This window comes from Hyperolius riggenbachi, chromosome 4 (genome assembly GCF_040937935.1).
Source record: "Hyperolius riggenbachi isolate aHypRig1 chromosome 4, aHypRig1.pri, whole genome shotgun sequence".
Lineage (NCBI taxonomy): Eukaryota > Metazoa > Chordata > Amphibia > Anura > Hyperoliidae > Hyperolius > Hyperolius riggenbachi.
The window spans coordinates 227,594,776-227,609,226 of NC_090649.1; the positions used below are offsets into that span (position 1 = coordinate 227,594,776).

General features: G+C 45.7%; 1 protein-coding gene across 2 annotated transcripts in view; it reads left to right on the forward strand.

Moving 5' to 3' along the window:
• Positions 1-231: 231 nt before the first annotated feature.
• The window catches only part of PRIM2 (DNA primase subunit 2), a 297,272-nt gene continuing 283,052 nt past the window's right edge, over positions 232-14,451 (forward strand). The window contains exon 1 of one of the 2 annotated variants that reach the window (XM_068281428.1): positions 232-302. The gene's annotated coding sequence lies outside the window, so the exon portion shown is untranslated. Of the gene's footprint in view, positions 303-398; positions 421-14,451 lie in introns of those variants that run through there. The other variant, XM_068281429.1, reaches the window with a different exon arrangement.

Consider the following 14,451-nt stretch of genomic DNA (forward strand, 5'->3'; position numbering starts at 1 on the left):
CGGAAACTCATTGAGAATAGAGCCCTAAGTCTGTACACAAAATGACATTTAACGAATCCTGTTTGCAGCCCATAGTTATCACCGCTTTCTGGTATTATTACACATTAGAAGGCGTTGCATTGAGGTCACGGGACATTCCCATTGATGTGATCTGTGATCAGTCTAGTTACCCAACATCTGCTGTCTTGCTAGAAGGATAGTGGTTGAGTTGGGTTACTTGGCGCATCGATTACTTTGGTCTGCCTGTCGTCTCCATTTTCCCGCGTTCAATCTGCCGGCGCGAGAACTTCTGCTGGATGCAGGTAGTAGAGGGATTGTGACATGTAACAATTATCAGCGTGCACCACCGTGCATCATTCGTAGGGGACGATTATAGTTGTTACGTTATTATATTCCATTTCTATATTTACTGCAGTTGCGGTGCGATTATTGCTAATGTCACACATTTTCATGTTATTCTTCTTGTGGGACTGTTCTTCTTGAGTGCAGAGTTGTCTGTATTTCAGGTTTCATATATATTACTGCCATAATACATGTATTATTGAACTATTGCACCTGTGTATGCATCACTTACCTGGGGCTTCTACCAGTCCACTGCAGCTCATCAATGCTCCAGTCTCCCACCATGAGTTACTTTATTTTTCGCCAACTGGGAATCTGCAGACCACTGCGCCTGCGGAGCTCTGGCCACGTGTATTCTTCTTTGCGTTATTGTCCACAATCTGCAATAGCATCCTGCGCAGGACGCTATTGCGGACGGGGAAGGATACGCGTGGCCAGAGCTGCGCAGGGAGCAGTGAACTGCAGACTCCCAGTTGACGAAAATGAAACTAACTCGCGGCGGGACACCAGAGCATCGGTGAGTGGCTGCGCAGGCACAGGACAGTTGCCTGGGGCTGATAGAAGCCCCAGGGAAGTGAATCACTTTATTTATTTTTATTTTTTTTGTAGCTGGCTTAACCTGCCTGGCGTTCTGATTCCCGCGGCCGAACGTTTTTTGCACATATTTTTTTTTTTTTTTTATCATGTAGCTAGCCTAGCGCTAGCTACATGATTTCCCCCCCTCCCTGCTTCCTCTCTCCCACCCCTCCGATCGCCGCAGGCGCAAAGACCCGTCCGGAAATCGGTTCTGAATGGGATTTCCTTCAGGGCTTCCCCCGTCGTGACGTCACAGGGAGTCCCGATCCACCCCTCAGCGCACTGATTGGCCAGGCAGCGGACAGGGGGGGGGTGGGCGGGCCCTGTATCGCGGTGGATCGGCGGCAAGCGGTGGCGATGATGCGTGTTTTAAAAAAAAAAATTATTCAAATCGGCCCAGCGGGGCCTGAGTGGTGACCTCCGGCATCTAGCTCGTCCAGAACGCCAGGGAGGTTAATGTGTACAAGAGACCATATCATATAAAAGATTTATACATACCTGGGCCTTTCTCCAGCCCCATCCTCACAGATCTCTCCCACGACCCCATCCTCAGCCTTCTCCAGCTTCGGTACCGGGTCCTGTAACTTTGGCCAATATACGCAAGAGAAGTGTGCCCTCTACGTATCTCTCCAGCGGCTGCCAGAGAGATACGTAGAGAGCACACTTCTCTTGCGTCATATACATGCCAGAACAGGGATGATATAGCTTCGGTAAATCTTATTTCAGGTAGTCCCCGGTTTACAGATGCCCGACTTACGAACGACCCACCAATACGAACGTCCCGTCGCAATGATGTCATTTCCGTGGGGGAAGTTTGAAGAAGCGGTTTCAAACGTCCCGACTTAAGAACGGATTCTAGTTAAGAACAAATCTACAGTCCCTATCTCATTCTTTAATCGGGGACTACCTGTATACAGATGATGTACCATGAAATTCAGGTTGACAATGACAGGCTGGGATGGTAGACTGGGTAGAGCAGGCTTTCTCAACCAGGGTTCCCTGAAATCCCAGGATTCCTTGAGTACTCTGTAGGGGTTCCTTGGTATTTTCCCCCATTGTGAGGGAAGTGTAATAGAGCACATTCTAATAGGGAATACTGTAAAAAGAAGCACTAAATAGGGAGTCAGAATAATAATGAGGCACATTAATAAAAAGCACTAGGATAAAGGGACAGTATAATGAGTTGCAGTGTAATAGGGGGTAGTGAAAAAAACAACCTCACGTACTTTTAAAGACCATGCCTCCTGCAAAATAAATGCAGGGGTTCCTTAACCACTTGCCGACCAGGGGATTTTTCAATGATCGGTGCTGCGTGGGCTCTACAGCCCGCAGCACCGATCAGGAGTGCAGCAGGGCGATCAGACTACCCCCCCTTTTTTCCCCACTAGGGGGATGTCCTGTAGGGGGGGTCTGATCGCCGCCGACTGCATTTGCTTAGCGGGGGGAGGGGCTCTTCAAAGCCCCCCTCCTCAGCGTTCTCCGCCGTCTCGCCGCTCCCTCCCTCTCCTTCCCCCTGTGAGCTGCGCAGGACGGATTTCCGTCCTGCGCATTGAAGGATAGGCTTCAGCCTATCATATGCCGGCGATCCCCGGCCAATCAGAGGCCGGGGATTGCCGATCTGCCTTACGGCGCTGCTGCGCAGCAGCGCCGTATGATGTAAACAGCGGGGATTTCTTCCCTCCGTGAACTGACATGGAAAGGCCGCTCCATGGTAACCTGCAGACGACCAGTTTACGCCAATCGGCGTTAGCTGGTCGTCAAGAGGTTAAGATCAAAAACTTGTTTGCAGGTGTTCCTTGAGATCCAAAAGTTATGTGCAGGGTTCCTCCAAGGCAAAAAAAAAGGTTGAGAAAGGCTGGGGTAGAGGGTCAGCTTCCTGCCCAGGAGCTTTGTTCTGTTCGCAAAAGCAGATGCAGAACTTCAAGCCTAAACAAACATACTTTCATTAAGCTACATTAGTTATGTTAATTAAAATAGATGGGTAATATAATCTCTTACCCACCCTGTTTTAAAAGAACAGGCAAATGTTTCTGATTTCATGGGGGCAGCCATCTTTTTGGTTGAAAGGAGGTGACAGGGAGCATGAGACACAGTTCCAACTGTCCTGTGTGCTGATCACCCCTCCCAGTTGCTAAGCAACGTGAATAACCGCATAGGAAATCCCATCATGCTTTGCACAGCATCAGGGGAAAAATGCTCACCAAGTACCCCCTAGCATAGTAAACATTATAACAAGTACCCCTTGATAAATATATATGTAATCGTAGTACATGATCATTTGGTTCTAACCCATTTCCAAGCATATACTATTGCTTTTAACCACCCTGGCGTTCTGATTAAATCGCCAGGGTGGCTGCGGGAGGGTTTTTTTTAAATAAAAAAAAAACTATTTCATGCAGCCAACTGAAAGTTGGCTGCATGAAAGCCCACTAGAGGGCGCTCCGGAGGCGATCTTCCGATCGCCTCCGGCGCCCAGAATAAACAAGGAAGGCCGCAATGAGCGGCCTTCCTTGTTTCGCTTATATCGTCGCCATAGCGACGAGCGGAGTGACGTCATCGACGTCAGCCGACGTCCTGACGTCAGCCGCCTCCGATCCAGCCCTTAGCGCTGGCCGGAACTTTTTGTTCCGGCTACGCTGGGCTCAGGCGGCTAGGGGGGCCCTCTTTCGCCGCTGCTCGCGGCGAATCGCCGCAGAGCGGCGGCGATCAGGCAGCACACGCGGCTGGCAAAGTGCCGGCTGCGTGTGCTGCTTTTTATTTCGTTAAAATCGGCCCAGCAGGGCCTGAGCGGCAGCCGCTGGCGGTGTTGGACGAGCTGAGCTCGTCCAGACCGCTCAGCTGGTTAATTATTCTAAAACACTAATTTGGTGTTTTTTAAATAAAATGTATCATTTTCTAAAACTCTAAATTTGTTATTCTTCAAGTATATTCATCCTGAATACCCCCTGGAACCCTCAGGGAGGGTACGCGTACCACACATTGAGAACCTAGGCTGTAGATGGTGCTGTGTTTAGAGAACTGGTTCCTATGAAGTTTCCTGCTGGGCCCCCTGAAGAAAATGAGTGTGGTATTTTTTTGCCTAAATGTTTTTTTATTGAAATGTTACTTGTCCATTTCACAAAGTGGAGGATGTGATCAGGGCCAGATTTCTGGAACGGCCACAAAGGCCACTGCTAGTCTAATTTAGGGAACCCAAAAGGAATACCCATAGACAAACTGCTGCTTCCTGCTCACGGCAAACTCGCTACATTAGTGGTTGCAACCAATAATTTAAGTGTAGCAGGTAGAGTAAAGAAACCGGCACTGCAGATAGTCAGGAAGCATGCATGGAGATAAATGTGAGGTGTTGAGGAGTTAGTATCGGGTAATGCTGTTGGTTGCGTGCTCAAACTGAGAAAAAACAGCAATTTCTAATATAGCAAGCAGTAGGGAAGCAGTTGGCACATGCAGTGTTACAGCATAAAAAGCTTTATTCCATTTGGCTTCATGCAAATTGCTAAGCATACATGTCCATATAAAATTGATCCTACCCGATACTTAGATGGCTGTGGGGTGAGGTGGGAGCGGTGGGGGTCGCCTTACGACCGTTTCGCTCTCCTGAGCGTCTTCAGAGGCAATGCGCACTGCGGATCAATGCGGCACTAGGATCAATTTTATATGGACATGTATGCTTAGCAATTTGCATGAAGCCAAATGGAATAAAGCTTTTTTATGCTGTAACACTGCATGTGCCAACTGCAACCAATAATTTGTAAGAAATAATGGACCCAGGGGAAAACATTAAAGGACCACTATTGCAAAAAAAGTAAGCAGGTAAAATCTGACAAAACCAACAGGTTTTGGGCCAGTCCATTTCCTAATGGGGGATTCTCAGGGTTTTTTTCTTTGTCTTCAACAGCATTTTCTGAACAGCAGTTACAAAGTCTAACTGACAAAATAGTGAGCAAGTTATTTGGGAGGCTGACTGGTATCTTACTATTTTGGCAGTTTAACTGCCATTCAGGAAATTCTTTTAAAAACAAAGAAAACCCTGAGAATCCCTCATGATGAGATGGACTAGTCCAAAACCTGTTGGCTGCTGCCTACTTTTTTCGCCATAGTGGTCCTTTAACAGTAAAATTGCACACCCGGACACGTGGCATGGTACTCGGTTCAGCTACTGCCTCCGCTCACACAACTTTACTAAACCTATTTGGTTTGTGCAGGGCACGTTGGAGCAATTTTGGGTATTTGGGAGTCGGAGTCGGTGATTTCCATAAACTGAGGAGTCTGAGTTGGATGATTTTTGAACCAAATCCGTCGCCTTTGCAAAAATTAGACTTCGGAGTCGGAGCAATTTTGGGTACCTGGGGTCGGTGGTTTCATAAACTGAGTCGGAGTCAAATGATTTTTGTACTGACTCCACAGCCTTGGTGGCGTGGACAGTGACTCCTGCTGGGTCCCGTATTTCTTACAAATGGAAGTGGCTCTTTGTCCATGGGGATTCCCATTGGGTCCCCTAAAGTAAACTAACGTCCAAAACCTTGGTCTTGGGTCGCTGCCGCCCAAGTGGGGGGTTGGAGAAGGGGTTACTAAATATGGAAGGGAAACCTGTAAAAGGATAAGGGAAGCTGCAATTGAGGAGCAACCTATGGAAGGGTGCTGCTAAAATCATATGTATATGAAAGAGGAGGACTGCAGTACATGGATTTGACACACAGAAGAGGGGCTGCTCATTGAATGGGGGGGGGGGGGCAGTAGGAACGTATTCCTAGGGACGGAAAAAGTATAAATTTGGCCTTGGATGTGGTATTATACAGTAGAATTTGGCTATATGAAACTCTGATATAGTAAACCCCTGTCTATAGTAAACTCAGTTCCCGAGTCCCAATTCTGATATACAGTAAAACCTTGGATTGCAAGTGTACTTGGTTTAAGAGCGCTTTGCATGACACTTTTTGACTTGATAAGCAAGCAACATGTTGAGTTATGATGCTGCAGGTCTGTATTTCATTCAAGTGTATTGACTTTTTAAAGGATACCAGAGCTGAAAGTGAAGCTGTAGTGGGGCATAATCAAATACTCACCGCGCCTCTCGTTCCCTCTGTCCCCTGCCGTTCTCGGGTCAGTTCCCTTCTCCCCAGCGACTCCAAACATGGACATACTGCGCCGCTCATTGTCTCCTTTTCTCTCTCTAAAAGAGAACAGGTTGCTTGAATGCAACCAAGCAGCATGCCTGTACAGTACTCATAATAAAATGACAACTTCTATAGTTGGTCCTTTGTGCACTTCATCTGTGTGAGTGTTGCATAAAACAAGCTGCTCTGAGAGGAAGTGAGACATAGAGAGGGCTGATTAGGAGGCATTAGCTCCGTGTTGGGCTTCAATGGATCCACCAGACAAAACGGTTTTCTTTGTCCAATATTACACTTTGTTTAAAGTTCAGGAATCTTTAATTGTGTAAAATATGTGTAGAAAGTGGTGAAGTTCAGATAAGGGCATTTTCCTCCCCATTGTACTTGTACAGAGTTGTAAACTTGCCATGGGCCCATATGTACTGACCCGGAGCTGATAGGGAATGTATGCTGTTGACCGCTTTGTGATTAGTTCATTTCTTCAGCATTCCCTGAAAACTATGTCAAAGTACTATAGTGGAGGAGAGAAAGGGCAAAGCCAGCACTCTCCCTATTGCAGTGAACAAGCGCTGTTAAAGCGATACGGACGTCCGCAGGGGGACACAGACCTGTCGCCCACCTGACCTGCTTTAGCATCTGGCTGCACAATTGACTGTAAGTGATTTTACTCCTCAATAAACAACCCCAATTGCAGTGCTGGCTTTGCCCTTTCTCTCCTCCACTATAAGATTGCTACTTTGCTACCTTGCCTGAGCACGCAATTATTTAAAGGGACCTATACTCTTTCAGTCTATAGTTAATCACAGTCTAGTCCAGTCTCCTGCTGCAGTCCTATTTGAGTGCTGGAATCCCACTTTTTCTTGTTTTGCTATGTCAAAATACTGTTCAAGAAACAATGTGATAGTTTGCTTAAATATTTGAATGAATGCACTGTCAAAGAAACAAGGATCTCTTTGTACCTGGTTAAAAAAAAATCCATCTATGTAAAAGATATATATTTAGCATGTCCCAGTCAGACTCAGGTGTATACATAAACATACTGTAGAGCTAAGGCAGTGCAATATCACACATTCAATAAAGACACTGCTTAAAATCATCAATGTAGCCTTCCCTCTTCTTTGGTGATTGTGTAATTGTTGTTGTTTTTATTTTTTTTAGGTGGCTACAGATATCCTTTAACTACCTGAAGGCCGCTCTACCCGCCAATGGGTGTGGCCGCAGCAGCAGCCCCAGGACTGCCTAACGCCAATTGGCGTCAGGGCCTCTGGCCAGCGAATGCAGGAAATCGCGCGCAAGCTGCGCACGCATCTCCTGCTCGGGGGGCCGCCTTCAGTCTCCGAGCGGCGATTGCCGCTCGGGAGACTGTTAGACGGTGAATCCGCCATCTTTACACATTGTACAGCGCTGCGATCAGCAGCAGCGCTGTACTGGGGATAGCTGTGTGACACGGCTGTCCCCTCTTGACTGTCGGCGGTGATCGGCTGTCATAGGCTGAAGCCTATGACAGCTGATCACATGGATTGGCCAGCGGGGAGAGGGAGGGGGGAATATAAACAAATAAAAACAAGCATTAAGTGAGAAACAAACAAACATCCAGGGGGCGATCTGACCCCACCAACAGAGAGCCCTGTTGGTGGGGAGAAAAGGAGGGGGGGTTCACTTGTGTGCTGTGTTGTGCGGCCCTGCAGCTTGGCCTTAAAGCTGCAGTAGGAAATTTCACAAAAATTAGCCTGGTCTTTAGGGGGGTTTTCCACTGTGGTCCTGAAGTGGTTAAACTTAATTTAAACTCAGTTTAGCTGAGACTTGAGCTCACACTCAGCAATGGGTATTAATCTGCAACTTCTCATTGTTCTTGATGGGCTACAAGAATTAGGAGCATCCTTATTTTTGTATGTTTGAGCTGTGTGGCTTTGGGCATGGGCCTCTGCCATTAAGCTACTACTGTTGTTATCATCTCGGTCTGCTTATATGTATTTCTGCATACTGTGTATAGTGATTATGCACCTGGGCATCTGTTTAGGGTGCACACTCCATGAGCTATGTTTCTAATACCAGGCTGTACTGGTATTTGTATCCCTCTCTGCATGTGCTATGCCAGAATATGATGTTTGTTACTGCATGGCATTCTCTGCATGATAAATCTCAAAGTGTGCCTGAGATGGAATAGGAGAGAAAATGTATGCACACCTGGGGCTTCCTCCGGCCCCCTCTGGCCTGATCTTTTTCTTGCCATCCTCCACCGCCTCCTCGTTCCTCTGCAATCGGTTCCTGTAAGTCCGCCGGTTTGGGGCCAACCGCACATGCACCCCCATTGTGCTCCCATCGCTGGAAGCGTTCTGGAGCATGACTGTGCCGACTGGACAACTTACCGTGCCAATTGCAAACGAACGTGGAGGACAACGAGGGAGCAATCTGGCCAGAGTTGACTGGAGGAAGCCCCAGGTATGTATACATTTTTCTCACCTGCTCCATCTCACTTTAACTTTTAGAAGTTACAGTGGCTTGCAAAAGTATTCGGCCCCTTTGAAGTTTTCCACATTTTGTCACATTACTGCCACAAACATGAATCCATTTTATTGGAATTCCACGTGAAATACCAATACAAAGTGGTGTACACGTGAGAGAAGTGGAACAAAAATCCTACATGATTCCAAACATTTTTTTTTAAAATAAATAACTGCAAAGTGGGGTGTGCGTAATTATTCAGCCCGCTGAGTCAATACTTTGTAGCAGGGCTGTGGAGTCGGTCCAAAAATCCACCGACTCCGACTCCTCAGTTTAGGATTCCTCCGACTCTGACTCCTCGACTCCGACTCCTCTAATTTGCATATTACAATTTTGTTGATTAAAAGTATGTAACATGAAATTCGTCTCTTAACTGCCAACGCTTAGGAATTTTACAAGACAACTGAAATGAGAAGGATATGGAGACTGCCATATTTATTCCCTTTAGTCATAGACTAAAACTAGTCCTTGGTAAGAGTACTTGTAAAAGGTACAAACCGGAACAAAGAACATCTATCAGGCCCTAGGCAATGTAACTGTGGGTACATGTAAGAATGATGTGCAGGTACTCTGCAGGGGAATGAGGAGATTGTAAACAGACAACACCTCTGTGTTCAATGTGCACAGCATTCTCAGTGGATTCCCTGCAGCTCTGTGGGGAGTGCATATGTAGAGTATAGTACTACTGTGTAACAAAGTAAACCTGAGACAGATGAAATTAAAGTTTTATACAGACCTGGGGGTTCCTCCAGCCGCCTTCAGGATAATCAGTCCCTCGTTGTCCTCCTCCTCCACCACCTGGATCTTCTGCTATGAGTCCAGGTACTTGAGCCAGTCGGGCGTAGTGCGCTTGCACACACACCGCCGCCAGGAGCATACTACACCTGTGCAGCACTATTGCGCAGGTGCAGAATGTTCCTGGCTGTGGGAGCGGCATGCGGCCGGACAGCTCTGACTGGCTGAATTACCAGGACTCATAGCAGAAGATTCGGGGGGTGGAGGACAGCGAGGGACTGATTAGCCTGAAGGGGGCTGGAGGAAGCCCCAGGTATGTATAAAACTTTACTTTTCATCCGTCCCAGGTACCATTTAATTTGTAGTCACCAAACCAAATTTTAACATATCAAATTATTTGATTTCATCAGCAAAGGGAGTGCATACATTTGCATAAATCAGCATCAATGCAGAATTATTTCCATCTCATTGACCATCTCTATTAGTGACACAGCTACACATCAGGCTTTATTCTTACAGCATAGATGTTATTTAGTAAATATAAGAGATTCCTGTGTACACATCATATATATATACAGTCACAATCAGATATGTATATCTGACCTTAAAAATACGGGGACTGCTTGATTGAAGCAGCACAAATAACTAATTTTGATTGGTTTATTTCATTTTTGTGGACTAAGCACAGCTATTACTGTATATATACTGTATATATACATTATTTTAATGACTATTATCTGAGAAATAGAACATTTTATCATATTTTCTATTTTAATTACAGTTACAAATTCATTCGGAGTCGGAGTCGGTGCATTTTTTCCCGACTCCGACTCCAGGCACCCAAAATTGCCCGACTCCACGACTCTGACTCCATGACTCCGACTCCACAGCCCTGCTTTGTAGAACCACCTTTTGCTGCAATTACAGCTGCCAGTCTTTTAGGGTATGTCTCTACCAGCTTTGTACATCTAGAGACTGAAATCTTTGCCCATTCTTCTTTGCAAAACCGCTCCAGCTCAGTCACATTAGATGGACAGCGTTTGTGAACAGCAGTTTTTAGATCTTGCCACAGATTCTCAATTGGATTTAAATCTGGACTTTGACTGGGCCATTCTAACACATGGATATGTTTTGCTTTAAACCATTCCATTGTTGCCCTGGCTTTATGTTTAGGGTCGATGTACTGCTGGAAGATGAACCTCCACCCTAGTCTCAAGTCTTTTGCAGACTCCAAGAGGTTTTCTTCCAAGATTGCCCTGTATTTGGCTCCATCCATCTTCCCATCAACTCTGACCAGCTTCCCTGTCCCTGCTAAAGAGAAGCACCCCCAGAGCATAATGCTGCCACCACCATATTTGACAGTGGGGGTGGTGTGTTCAGAGTGATGTGCAGTGATAGTTTTCCACCACACATAGCATTTTGCATTTTGGGAAAAAAGCTCCATTTTGGTCTCATCTGACCAGAGCACCTTCTTCCACATGTTTGCTGTGTCCCCCACATGGCTTGTGGCAAACTGCTAAAGGGACTTCTTATGCTTTTCTGTTAACAATGCCTTTCTTCTTGCCACTCTTCCATAAAGGCCAACTTTGTACAGTGCATGACTAATAGTTGTCCTATGGACAGAATCTCCCACCTGAGCTGTAGATCTCTGCAGCTCGTCCAGAGTCACCATGGGCCTCTTGATTGCATTTCTGATCAGCGCTCTCCTTGTTTGGCCTGTGAGTTTAGGTGGATGGCCTTGTCTTGGTAGGTGTACACTTGTGGCATACGCCTTCCATTTCTGAATGATCATTTGAACAGTGCTCCGTGGGATGTTCAAGGCTTTGGAAATCTTTTTGTAGCCTAAGCCTGCGTTAAATTTCTCAATAACTTTATCAGTGACCTGTCTGGTGTGTTCTTTGGACTTCATGGTGTTGTTGCTCTCAATATTCTCTTAGGCTACTTTCCCACCAGGACGTTGCGTTTTAGGGGACGTTATGGTCGCATAACGTGCCCCTAATGCAACGCCTGGTGGTGTTGGATGTGGACGTCAGACTGAGCTGCGTTGTGCAGCTCACTCTGGCGTCCGGGATGCGTACTCTTGGATGGATACAGCATCACGTGGTCGCGCCAGCCAATCGCCGCACAGAGCGGCGCTCCAGGAAGTAAACATTGCACGTCACACCGTGCAGTGAATATTAATTAGCCATGTGGCTGGCCGAGGAGGAGGAGGAGGGAAGACCTCCTCCTCCAACACTACTGAGCATGTGCGCACAGTATAACGCGGCTTAGCTGCGCATAACGCACGGCATGCAGCACTTTCAACTGACGTCCTGCGTTACAATCTAACGTACTGTGAACAGCCTATTGATTTTTCATTACTGTGCAGTGGGGTGCGTTACAGGCTGCACTAACGTGCGCCTGTAATGTCCCACTTTGAAAGCAGCCTCAGACAACCTCTGAGGCCGTCACAGAGCATCTGTATTTGTACTGACATTAGATTACACACAGGTGCACTCTATTTAGTCATTAGCACTTATCAGGCAATGTCTATGGACAACTGACTGCACTCAGACCAAAGGGGCTGAATAATTACGCACACCCCATTTTGCAGTTATTTTTTTTTTTTAGTAAATGTTTGGCATTATGTATGATTTTCGTTTCACTTTTCACATGTACACATCTTTGTATTGGTCTTTCACGTGGAATTCCAATTAAATTGATTCATGTTTGTGGCAGTAATGTGACAAAATTTGGAAAACTTCAAGGGGGCCGAATACTTTTGTAAACCACTGTATTTGTCAGCAATATATGATAGGAAGCTGTTAAACGCCCCAAAAGGTCAAATGTAAAGTGTTTTAAAGTGAACGCAAGGTGAAAATAAGCTGATGAGATAAACCATTGTTTATCCTACTACTCCAAAAAATGACTTTTAGATATCCCATGGTTTTATTTTATATTTAAACATTTACAGGCTGAATGTTTTATTGTCTCTGTTCAATGGCACTCTTTTAAGTGTCCCAGGGTTAAAATACACGAGCTGCTGACCTTTTTCTATCTCCCTCTGTCCTCACAAGTTGTATTTTGCCAGGAAAACTTTTATGGCTGTAATTTGCTTATCAGTGATGTTCACCATATTCTTGACAAGCTACTGACAAGACAGAAGCTGTAACTTGCTTGAAAATTAACTCTTTCAAGCAGCAAAATAAAACAAGAAAAACAGCCTTATTATTAATGTTTTGCACTGTACATAAACATGTTTATCTCATCATGTCACATGTCATCTCGGGTACACTTTTTAACCACTTAAAGGAGTTATCAGGGCATAAAGAGTAAAGTGAGTGGTACTTACCGGGGGCTTCCTCCAGCCCCAAGCTCCCAGGACCTCCCTCGCCGCAGCTCTGGCTTCAGCTGTTTGCCGGATCTCCGACCCGGTCCCTGGTGATGACGTCAGAGCGACCTGGAGGTCGCTCTGTACTGCGCCTACGCGATCGGCGCTGTCAATCACCGCCACGTGGGCCGGAGCGGACTGCGCAGGCGCAGTCCGCTACGGCCCACGTGGCGGTGATTGACAGCGCCGATCGCACAGTACAGAGCGACCTCCAGGTCGCTCTGACGTCATCGCCGGGGACCGGGTCGGAGATCTGGCGAACAGCTGAAGCCAGAGCTGCGGCGAGGGAGGTCCTGGCAGCTTGGGGCTGGAGGAAGCCCCCGGTAAGTACCACTCACTTTACTCTTTATGAAAACCCCTTAAGGACCAGATACTTTTTTTCCATTCAGACCACTGCAGCTTTAATGGTTTATTGCTCGGTCATACAACCTACTATCTAAATGAATTTTACCTCCTTTTCTTGTCACTAATACAGATTTCTTTTGGTGCTATTTGATTGCTGCTGTGATTTTTAGTTTTTATTATATTCATCAAAAAAGACATGAATTTTGTCCAAAAAAAAAAAGGTTTTTTTTTTTTACTTTCTGTGCTGACATTTTTTCAAATAAAGTAACATTTCTATATACATTTTTGTCTAAATGTATTGTGCCACATGTCTTTGATCAATAAATAGACACTTATTGGATATTTGTTTTTTTGTTTGGGTAAAAGTTATAGCGTTTACAAACTATGGTGTAAAAAGTGAATTTGAGCTGTTTGAAGCATCTCTGACTTTTCTGAGCACCTGTCATGTTTCATGAGGGGCTAGAATTCCAGGATAGTATAAATACCCCCCAAATTACCCCATTTTGGAAAGAAGACATCCCAAAGTATTCACTAAGAGGCATGGTGACTTCATAGATTTTATTTTTTGTCACAAGTTAGCGGAAAATGACACTTTGGGCTTGATTCACAAAAGCGTGCTAACAGTTAGCACGCTGGTGAAAAGCCCCTTATCACGCCTAAACTCAGTTTAGGCGTGATAACTATAGCACCAACTGGGTTAGCACCGCAGTGCACAGCTGATCAAAAGTTTTGCGCTAGCAAAGTCTGCTTTGCGCGCGATCTAAACTTATCACGCCTAAACTGGGTTTAGGCGTGATAAGGGGCTTTTCACCAGCGTGGTGCAATGGTTATCACGCCTAAAGTCTTTTAGGGGTGATAACTGGGTTATCACCGCTTTGTGACACCGAGCCCTTTGTGACAAAAAAAAAAATAAAACAAAGTTTACATTTCTGCTAACTTGTGACAAAAAAAATGAAATCTGCCACGGACTCACCATGCCCCTCTCTGAATACTTTGGGGTGTCTACTTTCCAAAATGTGGTAATTTGTGGGGTGTGTCTACTGTCCTGGCATTTTAAAGGGTGCTAAATTGTAAGCACCCCTGTAAAGCCTAAAGGTGCTCATAGGACTTTGGGCCCCTTAGCGCACCTAGGCTGCAAAAAAGTGTCACAGGTGGTATCTCCGTACTCAAGAGAAATAGTATTGTGTTTTGGGGTGTATTTTTACACATACCTATGCTGGGTGGGAGAAATATCTATGTAAATGAGAATTTTTTTTTTTTTTTTTTTTTTTTTTATACACACAATTGTACATTTACAGAGATATTTCTCCCACCCAGCATGGGTATGTGTAAAAATACACCCCAAAACACATTATACTACTCTTGAGTACGGCGATACCACGTGTGACACTTTTTTGCAGCCTAGGTGCGCTAAGGGGCCCAAAGGCCTATGAGCACCTTTAGGATTTCCCTGAACAGTCTTTT